Source organism: Centruroides sculpturatus, unplaced genomic scaffold, assembly GCF_000671375.1.
Source record: "Centruroides sculpturatus isolate CEXI.00-Female unplaced genomic scaffold, Cexi_2.0 scaffold835, whole genome shotgun sequence".
In the NCBI taxonomy this organism is placed as follows: Eukaryota; Metazoa; Arthropoda; class Arachnida; order Scorpiones; family Buthidae; genus Centruroides; species Centruroides sculpturatus.
This window is the reverse complement of record NW_019384995.1, coordinates 60,453-71,366: the sequence shown is the minus strand read 5'-3', so window position 1 is coordinate 71,366 and position 10,914 is coordinate 60,453.

The window sequence follows — 10,914 nt, the reverse complement described above, 5'->3', positions numbered from 1 at the left end:
ATATAATTATATATCTTTTATCTCTTTACTTTGTTCACATTTATGGAAAGATAAATGCTCGATTCTTTATATCTCTTTATTTAAATATTGTAGTTCTTTAACTAAAGCACTATTTTCGGCTGTAACTGGAATTAAAGGATAGATTATGACGTCCGTGTTTCGCTCGAGCGGAAAGCGTTTCTAAACTATGATGCAGCGACGTGTAGCGATAGCTGCTCGTGACGTCATTTACGCTGCACTCTCGCTGCATAAAGAAACGCAGCCTATATAAAATTTTTGCAATGCGCTTAACATTAACTCATAGCCCATCTAGTAGTAAACTCTGGTGGCGAATATCCGCCATTATCAGATCAAATTTTAACAATAGAAAAACCGTTTAATGTCGTTCCTATATTGTACAGACCGCCTCGGTGTAGACAATTTCGTCAAATAATGTTTATTTTTAATTATTGAAAGCACTATATAATCGTATAGAGAGAAACATATTGTTTTAAAATTTTCTTGAATTCAATTTTCGATGCAAGAAATTCGATAAAATAGACGTGCCTTTAAATAAATAAAAATATTTTTTTATTAAAAATAAAAAATAAAATTATAAAATTTAATTTATGGTAATCAGAATTTTAATTTTTAAACGAATAGTATTTAAAAAATAAATAAATAACGCAATTAAAAATATTAGAGGGCGTCATAGTCATTTTGCTGCAGCTTGACGCTTGTTGAATGAATGTTATAACTTTATTGTCTTAACACAAAATAACAGCTGAATTTTATTATTTTCAAAATAGTACTTTAATTTAATAATGTATATTGTAAAATTTAAAAAATTCTAATATTGACTTTTCTATTACTGTTTGATACCCTGACGGATGACGTCAGATACAAAAATGGCCGCGATCCGTGGAGAAGGTTGATTTAATTGAAAGTTCATTTACTATAAAATAACTTCGCGTTGTTAGAGAGGGTTACTTCGTATATAGCCGAAAATATATGGAATAAAAATGCGGTGATCAATGTAATAGAATAGAATTAAAAAGATGACAGATTTATTTAAATCAGCTTTAGGTTATTTATCTGGAAATTCTCCAAAAGATGAACATGAATTCGTTGGACAGGTTGTTGAATTAGGAAATGAAAAATTGAGGGTTAAAAAAGTTATTGCCGAAGGTAAGTGATAGAAAAGAAATTACATTTTATTCATTTAAATCATTTTATTAAATATAAATAATTTTTCCAGTTTATTTATTTATTTGTTTATATATATAATTGCTGATGTGAAGAGCAAAATACAATTTATACATTTATTAAAAAATAATTACTAATTTATGATTTTACTTTACAGAAGTGCACGTTTTATAATTGCTTTAAAACAAGAAAAACAATTTCAAAAATTAGAGCTTTGATTAAAGGAGAAATGGTATTAAGTAACATGCTTTAATATGTGCCTGTCACTTTATGATAAGAAATCAAATATGTTTAATGATAAGAAATCCCAAACATGTTTCAAAATAATTAACTGACTTATACTTTAACTGAATACTTTTACCTTGGCCTAAAGAACTTTATTCCTTTTAAAAACATTTCGGTGCTAAACATTTATACAAATGTTAATTTATCGTCATTATCGTTATAGATAAGTTTTTGATTTAATCATGTACTCCATTTTATCAGAAATATGGTCATTGCATTATAATATAATTACATTTTGTGTTTCCTTGTTACAGAACTATTTGTGATTAATTAGAAAAAAATATATATAAAGTGAAATGGACTTATAATCATTTAATAAATTTTTATAACTATTAATAATGATAATCAAAAAGTATTAATTATGAATTTAACTTATGAATCATAAAAATTTCCAATAAATCAATCCTAATTTATATGAAAAATTAAAAATTTAAAAAAATTATCCCTAAATTTTATAATATACACATACACTGACACCCGAAACAGGCAAATAAACTGTCACTTTATACAAACAAACATTTTCATTTATTTTCAAACAAGATTCCTGAAACAAATGTTTTCATTTGATAAGTGTTGGCATTTATTTGCTGGTTTTGGGTGTCAGTGTATATTATAGTTAATATCAGTTTTGTGTGCTTATTGTTTAAATTTTATTGTTGAATAACTAGTGTCTAATATTAATGGATTAATTAAATTTTATATTTTAGATAGATATGTTTCCTGATAAGATTTGAATCTATTTAAAGCTAAAATATATTTTAATGTACTGTAATTAAGGAATAATATTTTTTTTTAATGGAATGTTTTTTTATTATTATTATTTAATTTTAAAATTTATTGTCCTAAGCAATTTTAAGTATTATTCTTTACAGTTTTCTTAATTTTGAATTATACTATGACCTACATACAAATTTATTTTTCCTTTATATCAAAATTTGTATAGAAAATTTGCAGAGCGAGTTATTTATTTAATATATTTTATAAATGAAAATAGTTATTTGATATGAAGGCAAATTAGGTAAAAAGCTCAACTTTCCTAATAAAATGCTTAATTTCATTTTATTATTAAACTTTATGTGAACAAAAATGCAAAAATATTTTTAGCTATTATTTTTAAGGTCTTGTATAAATACAATATTCTACATAATTTTTTTACTTTATTTTGTTAAACAATTTTTAATAGATTGTTGATAAAATATTAAATTTATTATTATTTGATTTTTAGTTCTTATCTTATTTAATTATTTCTATATTTAATTTGAAGTATAGATTAGAATTATATCAGTAGTATGCTTGTTTCAGATGGAATTATTTACAGTAAATATGAAAACATTCAAATTATAAATATTTAGTATAGTAAATTAAAGTGTCTTGGGAACATCATTCTGCATTTGTCTGCTGTTCCTAGGTAGTTATGGATTTGTTAAATCACAAAAGGAAGGAACGCACTTGAAAATGATATATAGTAAATTAAACTGATGATTGAAAATTTACTCATTTAATTGAAATAGATACATTTTATAAATTGGTGTAATATAAAAATTAATGCTATTTTGCTATACTTTCACATATAGCAAGCTTTGATTAAGAACAAGATAGTGTTTTAGAATAGAAGTTTTATTAATTAATAATAATTAAAATTTTGTAAATATTTTGGTTTTTGTTACTAAAGAAAATATTTTTCAATATAAGCAAAGCTTTTAAGTTTATTTTTTTATGTGATTAGTTATGGATAAATTATTTTCTTCAAAAATTACTTTGAAAGACAGCTATTATTTTTGTTATATCTGATTTCACTTATTTGAATTTAATTAATAATTGGAAACTACTGGTGATAGTCTTTTAAGAGTTATTAGTTTATCATATTGATTGTATTTGTAATGAATTTTTATCATCAAGGAAATATATACAACATCAATCTGTAAAAATGAAAATAACTAATACATAATATAAAAAACAGTGTAATACTATTTGATTTTATATGTTCTGTTAGATGCAGTTTGCATTAAGAACTGAGTAAAATAAGTGTACTAAATTTTGCAGAGAGACATTTTTCTAATGATCTTATAGATGGACAAAATATACTTGATATAATAATTAATATTTTGTTTTTCAAACTGAAAATTTTGAGAAAAACTTTATTTTTTAAATTTCAAGTATAGTCATCAGTAATTCAGTTTAGTTAGATAATTGTTTTTAGTTAAATAATTGTTTTTGGAATAATTTTAAACATTTCAAATATTATAAACTTTGTTTCTATTAAAATGACATTTTTGTTTTGTTTTTATATAAAATAAAATTGAAAATATTAAATTCTAATCATTTTTGAAAAGCATAAAAGTTTTTAATTGTGATTTTTAAACTGTTGCAATTTCATTTTTAGCTTGCAACAAATTATTGTTGAATTTTTTGTTTTTGTTAATCATTAAACATGTTTATTATGGTGTAACTGTCTATGAACTGTAAAAGTTTTCAGGCTATTTGTTTCTTGAAAAAATTCATTTCATATTTAATATATAACATTTTGTTTTTTTAATTTTTATTTATTTATTTGTGTTTAAGTTGCTTATATTTCAAATTTAAAATCTCTGTTCAGAATGTACCAATTTATAAACTGGCAGAACTCTGTACAGTCGACCCCCCCCATAAGATCGTAGATATGTTCCATTCTTTAGGAATCCGATTTCTTACGAGTCCTTCCAATCACAGCCCGACACGTGAGAAGTTTACGGACTACGGCTGATTGAAAGGTTTTCTTCCATAAAATTAATTGATTCTAGACTAATTCGACTCGACATTTCCAAAATACGTATATTTTTTTGGAAATAATCCGTATAAACTACGCTATAAACAAAAAATTATAGGATTACTTACCGAGTGTGCACCATTTGACATCGCCATTGCTCAAGCTTGTTTTCGTCGCAGAACAGCGCAAATCGTGGCCGATTTCTAATAACTTATTTTTCTGCGAAAACTTCACTGAACTTTGGAGACATCATTAATATAAATAATTTTTATCACCGTTGAATAAGAAATGTTTCTTTCACAAGAAATGTATAAAATTACAGTGCTGTATTAGACTTACGGTACCTAATTTACATACTGTACAGACGATAGTAAACTCAACTTACTCGCCTAAACTCTCCGTAGCGTGGCGCTGGACGGCGGAAAGTATATATATAATTATAATAAAGTTACAATAAATTAAGTTAATATATAATTATATATACAGTACCTAATTTATATATAATTAATATATAATTATATGTACAGTACCTAATTTATATATAATTTATATATAATACTGTATAGACAATAGTAATCTCTCCGTAGCGTGGCGCGCTTGACGGCGGAAAGTAGTTCTCGGCTGCCCAATGATGTTTTACGTAATTATAGGAGTTTTTTTTTACCGTTTTTTACGGATGCCATCGCAATTTTTTTTTTTTTGCTGTCTTATAGGAATCGTAATTATAGGAACTCGTTTTATAGGGGGTCTACTGTAATTACTTTGTATGACAATTTGATTTGTGTAGTTCTATGCAAGTTTCAACAATTACTACTCATGTTGTTTAATATTAAATTTTAAAATTAATGTGGAAATTGTCTTACATTTTTCAGTTTTTGTTTCATATTTTTCTTTAATGTATCTCCCAGTGTTATTTGAAGAGTAATGTTTAATGTTCTAATTTTTATTATTATTTTATATTCCTTTGTAGTTATAAACAGACTTGTAATTGGGGCTTTCTGTAGGCTGATTTAGTAAATAAATAAATACTGTTTTAATTTTGATTTGTGGAATCATTATTATTTTTTTTTAAATAAATCTAAAAATTTCAAAATATATTGATTTAATTAATAGATTTAATCCAATAATAGGTAATATTTTTAAACTATAAACTGAATTTCCATCTGTTCTATGTAAGCTGAAGTTGATTTAGTATGAAGTTCAAAAATGGTCTTTCTGTAATAAATAGCTCTAGTTATTAGAATGAAGCAGATTCATGTATATTTATTAATTATGACCTTTTCTTATTCAGAATTTTTAATACAAAAATCATAATTTCATTTATGATATTTCAGATCTATTTTTTACATATATTAAATATTTAGCAGAAATTTAATTGCAATTATAATTTATTTATAAATTATAATCATTAATATAAAGAGAAATGAATGTTGTATATGGTGAAAAAATGAACATTTAGGTATGACACAATTGCTAATTTAACTGAGAAGAGTGAAGGGATGGTTGAAAGCCTTTATCATTCTTATATATATAATAGAATAGCAGTCTTCTAATTTCAGTTTAAAATTGCTTAATGAAGAAATACAATTGTTTGTTTTAATTGTTTATACCAGATATTTTTCAGAACTGACTGACTAGTTATACTTGTAGTTTAGTACAAATGCCACAATAGATGATATTTGATAAGCCATTGGTATTTACATTGGTAGTATTTTTAGAATTTGTAATTATAGTGATTTTTTTCCCTTGTCATTATTTTGATTCATAGAAAAATCTAAATTTTATATAATTAGTTTCTTGAGTAATATTAATAAACTTGATTATAGCTATTTCAAACTATTGGCTGTTTTGAATTTAAATTTTATTAGCAAGTAGTTTTATAATCATATGAATTAGTAGTTTTTTATTTCAATGATGTGAATACATGAACATTAACATCTTGATTATAAAAATGCTGATGGCATAATTGTGATTCTTTCTTCTTTGCTAAAATAGTAATTAATTTTTAATAGTAATTATTATAAAATTTTATTTTATTTTAAAATAGGAATTATTTATAAAATCAAATTTTTTAGAATTAATAGAATTGTAACTTGAACTGCATTGAACAGAAAATTTATGAATTTGTAAAAAAAAATTAATAACAGTTTTTGAGATTAAAAAATTAATATATTAATTGATTTTGGTTTAGTATGAAATAAATCTTAAAAATTTAAAAATGTAGATGTATATTTTATTATATTTATTATTAAATTTTTTAAAATAAGAATAATCACCTAAGTTATATATAAAATATAATGAAGTTTATGCAATGGAAAGATTACTATATATAATATTAGGTTATGTGTATTGCTGAACCATTTTAAACAAGAATAAGTAAATGACATCATTTTAGATTGCTCTAAACACACTTCATGCATGAAGAGTTTATTTAAGGATTGAATTAGTAGAATAAAGCTACAGTTGATAGAATTCTATAAGTAAAAATAGAACACAGTTAGAAACCTTGATTTTCAACAAAAAAAATTGATAATAAAAACAGTTGAAAGACAGATATCTAAGTTTAGAGTATGTGAATAAACAAGATTCATTCATAAGAGTAGGGGAATCAATATAAAATAAGATCTTGCATTTCAAGAGGCTCCTATAATGCAAGATAGGAGGTTAACATTCATATATGAGCTTAATATAAAGTATAATAAAAAATATGAGTTGAAGCTAGTTCATTTTTACTTACTCTGACTCTAGCAACAAATAAATAACTTTAATATATTTGCTCAGTCACTGTAGCAGCTAATGAATAAAATAACCATGAGATATTAGAAGAATTTAATTTAATAAAACATGCTTTTAATCATATTTTAAAGGCCATTTTTATTTTTTCTAAAAATGTACTTAAAGATAGTCTTTAAAATGTGGCCGAAAACACCAGTTTTATTAAATTGGATTCTGCTGGAATCTCATGGTTATTTTATTCATTAATTTTGTTTTTAATATTCAGGGTTCCTATGCACCTGGAAGTAAGGAAAAATCAGGGAGTCATGAAATTTGTCAAAAATTGTCAAAAAGTCAGGAAAAATCAGGAAATTTGTCTCCTTGGCTGCCTTGTTGATTTTTTTTTGCTGACTCAGTGTATCCTGCAAGCAGCAAGAAGTAATGTGGATCAATACAACTTATGAAAAGAGGTGCAGAATATTTTCAGGATCCAAAATTTCTCCCAAGCATACACAAAAGTTCCTCCCATAAACTTAAAGTACAAAATAACAACATTTAAATTGAAATTATTTATGATATTTTTCATTTTAATAATTTTGATTGTGTAACAAAACGATTTTTGAATTTTTTAGTTTATTAATATTTTGTAAAGTTCAGGAAATTTATTAAGGGATAAATTTAATAAATACAGTATATACTTTTGTACATGGATTATACAGGATTTATTAATGAATAATAATTAAAGGCTTTTTTCATTTTTTCAAAGCCATGTAGATTTATGACTGTGTATTAATAACAGAATAAGCTACTTTAATAAAACATTTTATTTTTAGTTTTAATAATTTGGCAATTATAAAAAATATAACTATTAATTAGAAAAAAATTAAAAGTTGGAGAAGCAATAGTGTATATGCATAGTAAGTCAATGCATCATACTGTTAGGGACATGAGGGTCAAGAAATTTGTACAAAGTTGGTCAGGGAAAGGTATGGAGCTTAAAACAAAAATTTGAATTGGATCACTGAATATTAGTTTATTTGCCTTACTATAAGAAATCATAAGTATATTGAATTGAAAGTTGTTTAGAAAAACTAATAGCTTTATTAATGATCTAATTTTATTTACCCTTACAGATCAGTCAACAGTATTTTAAGATAATATATATTTTTGAATGTTTTGGAGAAATTTTCATGACTCCAATATGTACAAAGACACAACCACAGACAGACTATAATATACAGACTCACTCAGTGCACTGCAAGCAATTAATAGCTGAAGGATAACAGACCACCCAACACTCAACAGCATACAATACCTACTCCAGCATCTTAAACATGCAGGAAATATGATAGTGTGACTGTAGGGTCGGTATCTCTTTGACACCTCGTCAAGATGTGACACCACCGAGTCTCGCAGGACTCGGAAATCATGACTTTTTGTCATGCTAGCAGTAGCGGGTGAGCGGTTGGATTCGGAGTAGAGGTGAGGAGAGAGACAAAGAAGTGACTCACTCGGACTCCATAGTAACAAATAAATAACAATTTTAATTATAACAAAAGAAAATACAGATATATTCGATTTCTGGCATAGCCCCTAATTATACTAGGCCATTCAAGAGAGAGAATTTACAAACGAATCGCGGGTTGATAAATACCTTTCTTTTGGGTCGAAGATAAGTGGTCAGATGACACCATCGATGGAATGTTCGCTCCAAATAGTTCTGGGTCTTGTCTGTTAACAGGAGCTCGGAGGTGTGAAGGCACTGAAGTGGGGATCTCCTTAAAGAGGCACGGTATTAATCCTGGAGTCTTGGTCTCGGTATAAATCCTGGAGGACGACTTTGGTGGACGGACTTTGGAAAACGACTGACCTTGGGTGTTTTTTCCGTTTTCTCTTCTTATTTCTCTTGGGTTTTTCCCAGGAGGTCAGGAGGTTGTTGTTCATGGTCTGGCGTCCAATATGGGCACTCTATTGAAAGTTCTGGGTGAGACATCATTGACTAGCTGGATCCTCCTCTCCAAGGAACCAACTTCGTGGGAAATAAATTTTTATGGCTTTTAGCCTAACTTGATAAAACACTCGAAGTTAAGAATTTCCCAATAATTAAAATTTAAAATAACACTTTATTGTGGGTCTGTTCGTCCCTCACAATAGCCTTCTACTGGCTGCTTGGACATATTGGACTCCAAGGAAATGAAACTGCAGACAAACTTGCAAAACAAGACAACAGAAACTAAGCAAGAACTTTTAGACCATACTATAAAGACTTATACAGCTGTATCAACAAATACATATACAACAAATGGAAAGAGGACTGGAACAAACAACTCAAAAATATATATGTTATGGACAAAGTGATTAATATGGACATTATTCATAATGACCGGGCATTATGAATAATGACCAAAAAGGGTGTGCAGTGTGATAAATATTCATTAATTTATCAAATTGACCGGTCATTATGAATACTGCTATCATCTAGTTGGGCAAAGTGATAATAGATTTAGATCTGTTACTAAAGCCCTCCCGGTCAATTTTTGATGTAAGATCGGATCTCTCAATCCGAAACTTCAAGAACAGATTTCACTTAATCTGCGCCAATTAAGTGGTACCCAAATCTTAATAGAAAGGTACCCCTGGCTAATCTCACACTATTAACCAACTTTGCATTGAATTTTCATCGATATTAAGCCTAACAAATTCTTTAAAAAAATAATAATCGTCGCTATTGTATCGTTAAAAATTATTTTAAAATTATTTTATCGCTCACAAAACAAACAACCACTCATAATTAGAAAATTAAGTCTCATTTAAATACTGGCCTCCCTTCAATGGTTGAGCCAGTATTGCCAGCTAAAACATGCAAAAATTTAACAAAAATAATATTAAAGTAGCCAAGGCCTAGCCAAATATTGCGCCACACCACTAGCGGACATTTGAAATTTGCCGACTAGAACGGTTGGTTAACCGATGTGACAGTTAATTGGGGGTCAGATAATCTATGCTCTACTGTAATATGAGATGAAGTCATTGCATGATGGAGAGTAGATATGCTCTTTCAAAAAAAACATCATCTTGATCAGAAGCAAAGGCCACCAAGGTAGTTGTAGTTAAATACATTTTAATTAATTGTTTTTCTAACTGGATTAGTTGTTTTTGGAGTCAATTATAGAAAATAAAAAGTTTTTGTATTCATTTTGAATTGTCAATGAATCTGAATATCTAGTTGCTAAACTAATTAGTTTTATATATGTGCATTAAATGATTTTTTTTTTAAATTTGTATTCTATTAAAGTATTTTTAAAAATGTTTCTTGCTGTTTACTTTAAACTGTTTCTGATATTTAAAGAAATTTGTTTTAGGAGTATATCTTGAATCTGAATTTCTCCACAACACCGTATTAATGCAAAATTAATCAACCACAAACCTTTACGGTGCGAAATTAAATACAAAAATCCGGTTAAAAAGTTCCCACAAACGTTTTCGAACCCACTTAGGTTCTTCTTCAGGTGAAAAAACTTAAATACTCAAAAAACATTCGATGGAATCCAAATTTGAATGAGAAACGATCAACTAATACGATGAATTCTGCCGCTGTCGTCATCAATACGCATGCGTATTTTACCGATGTAAACATTTTTCTTTTTATAGAATATTTTCTCTGTCCTGTATAAGCATTTCCCACGCTAGGGATAGAGATAATTCCTCCTTATTATTAATGCACCTGTTGTTTCGGGCCGCTTTATATATAGACATTGCCTCTATCCATCTTAGATGTTCCGTATGTGGTGTGGTGTGAATGATTCTAGCCTCACTAAACTTAGGTTCGATATCTGGATCTGTGGCATAACGAGCGAGTGCCGTGGTTATTCTTCCATGCTGTATGTCTGCGATGTGTTCTTTTAATCTGACAGATAACGAGCGTTTAGTGGATCCAATGTATAATAGCTGTTCATCACATCGATGATCCTTCAATGGGATGG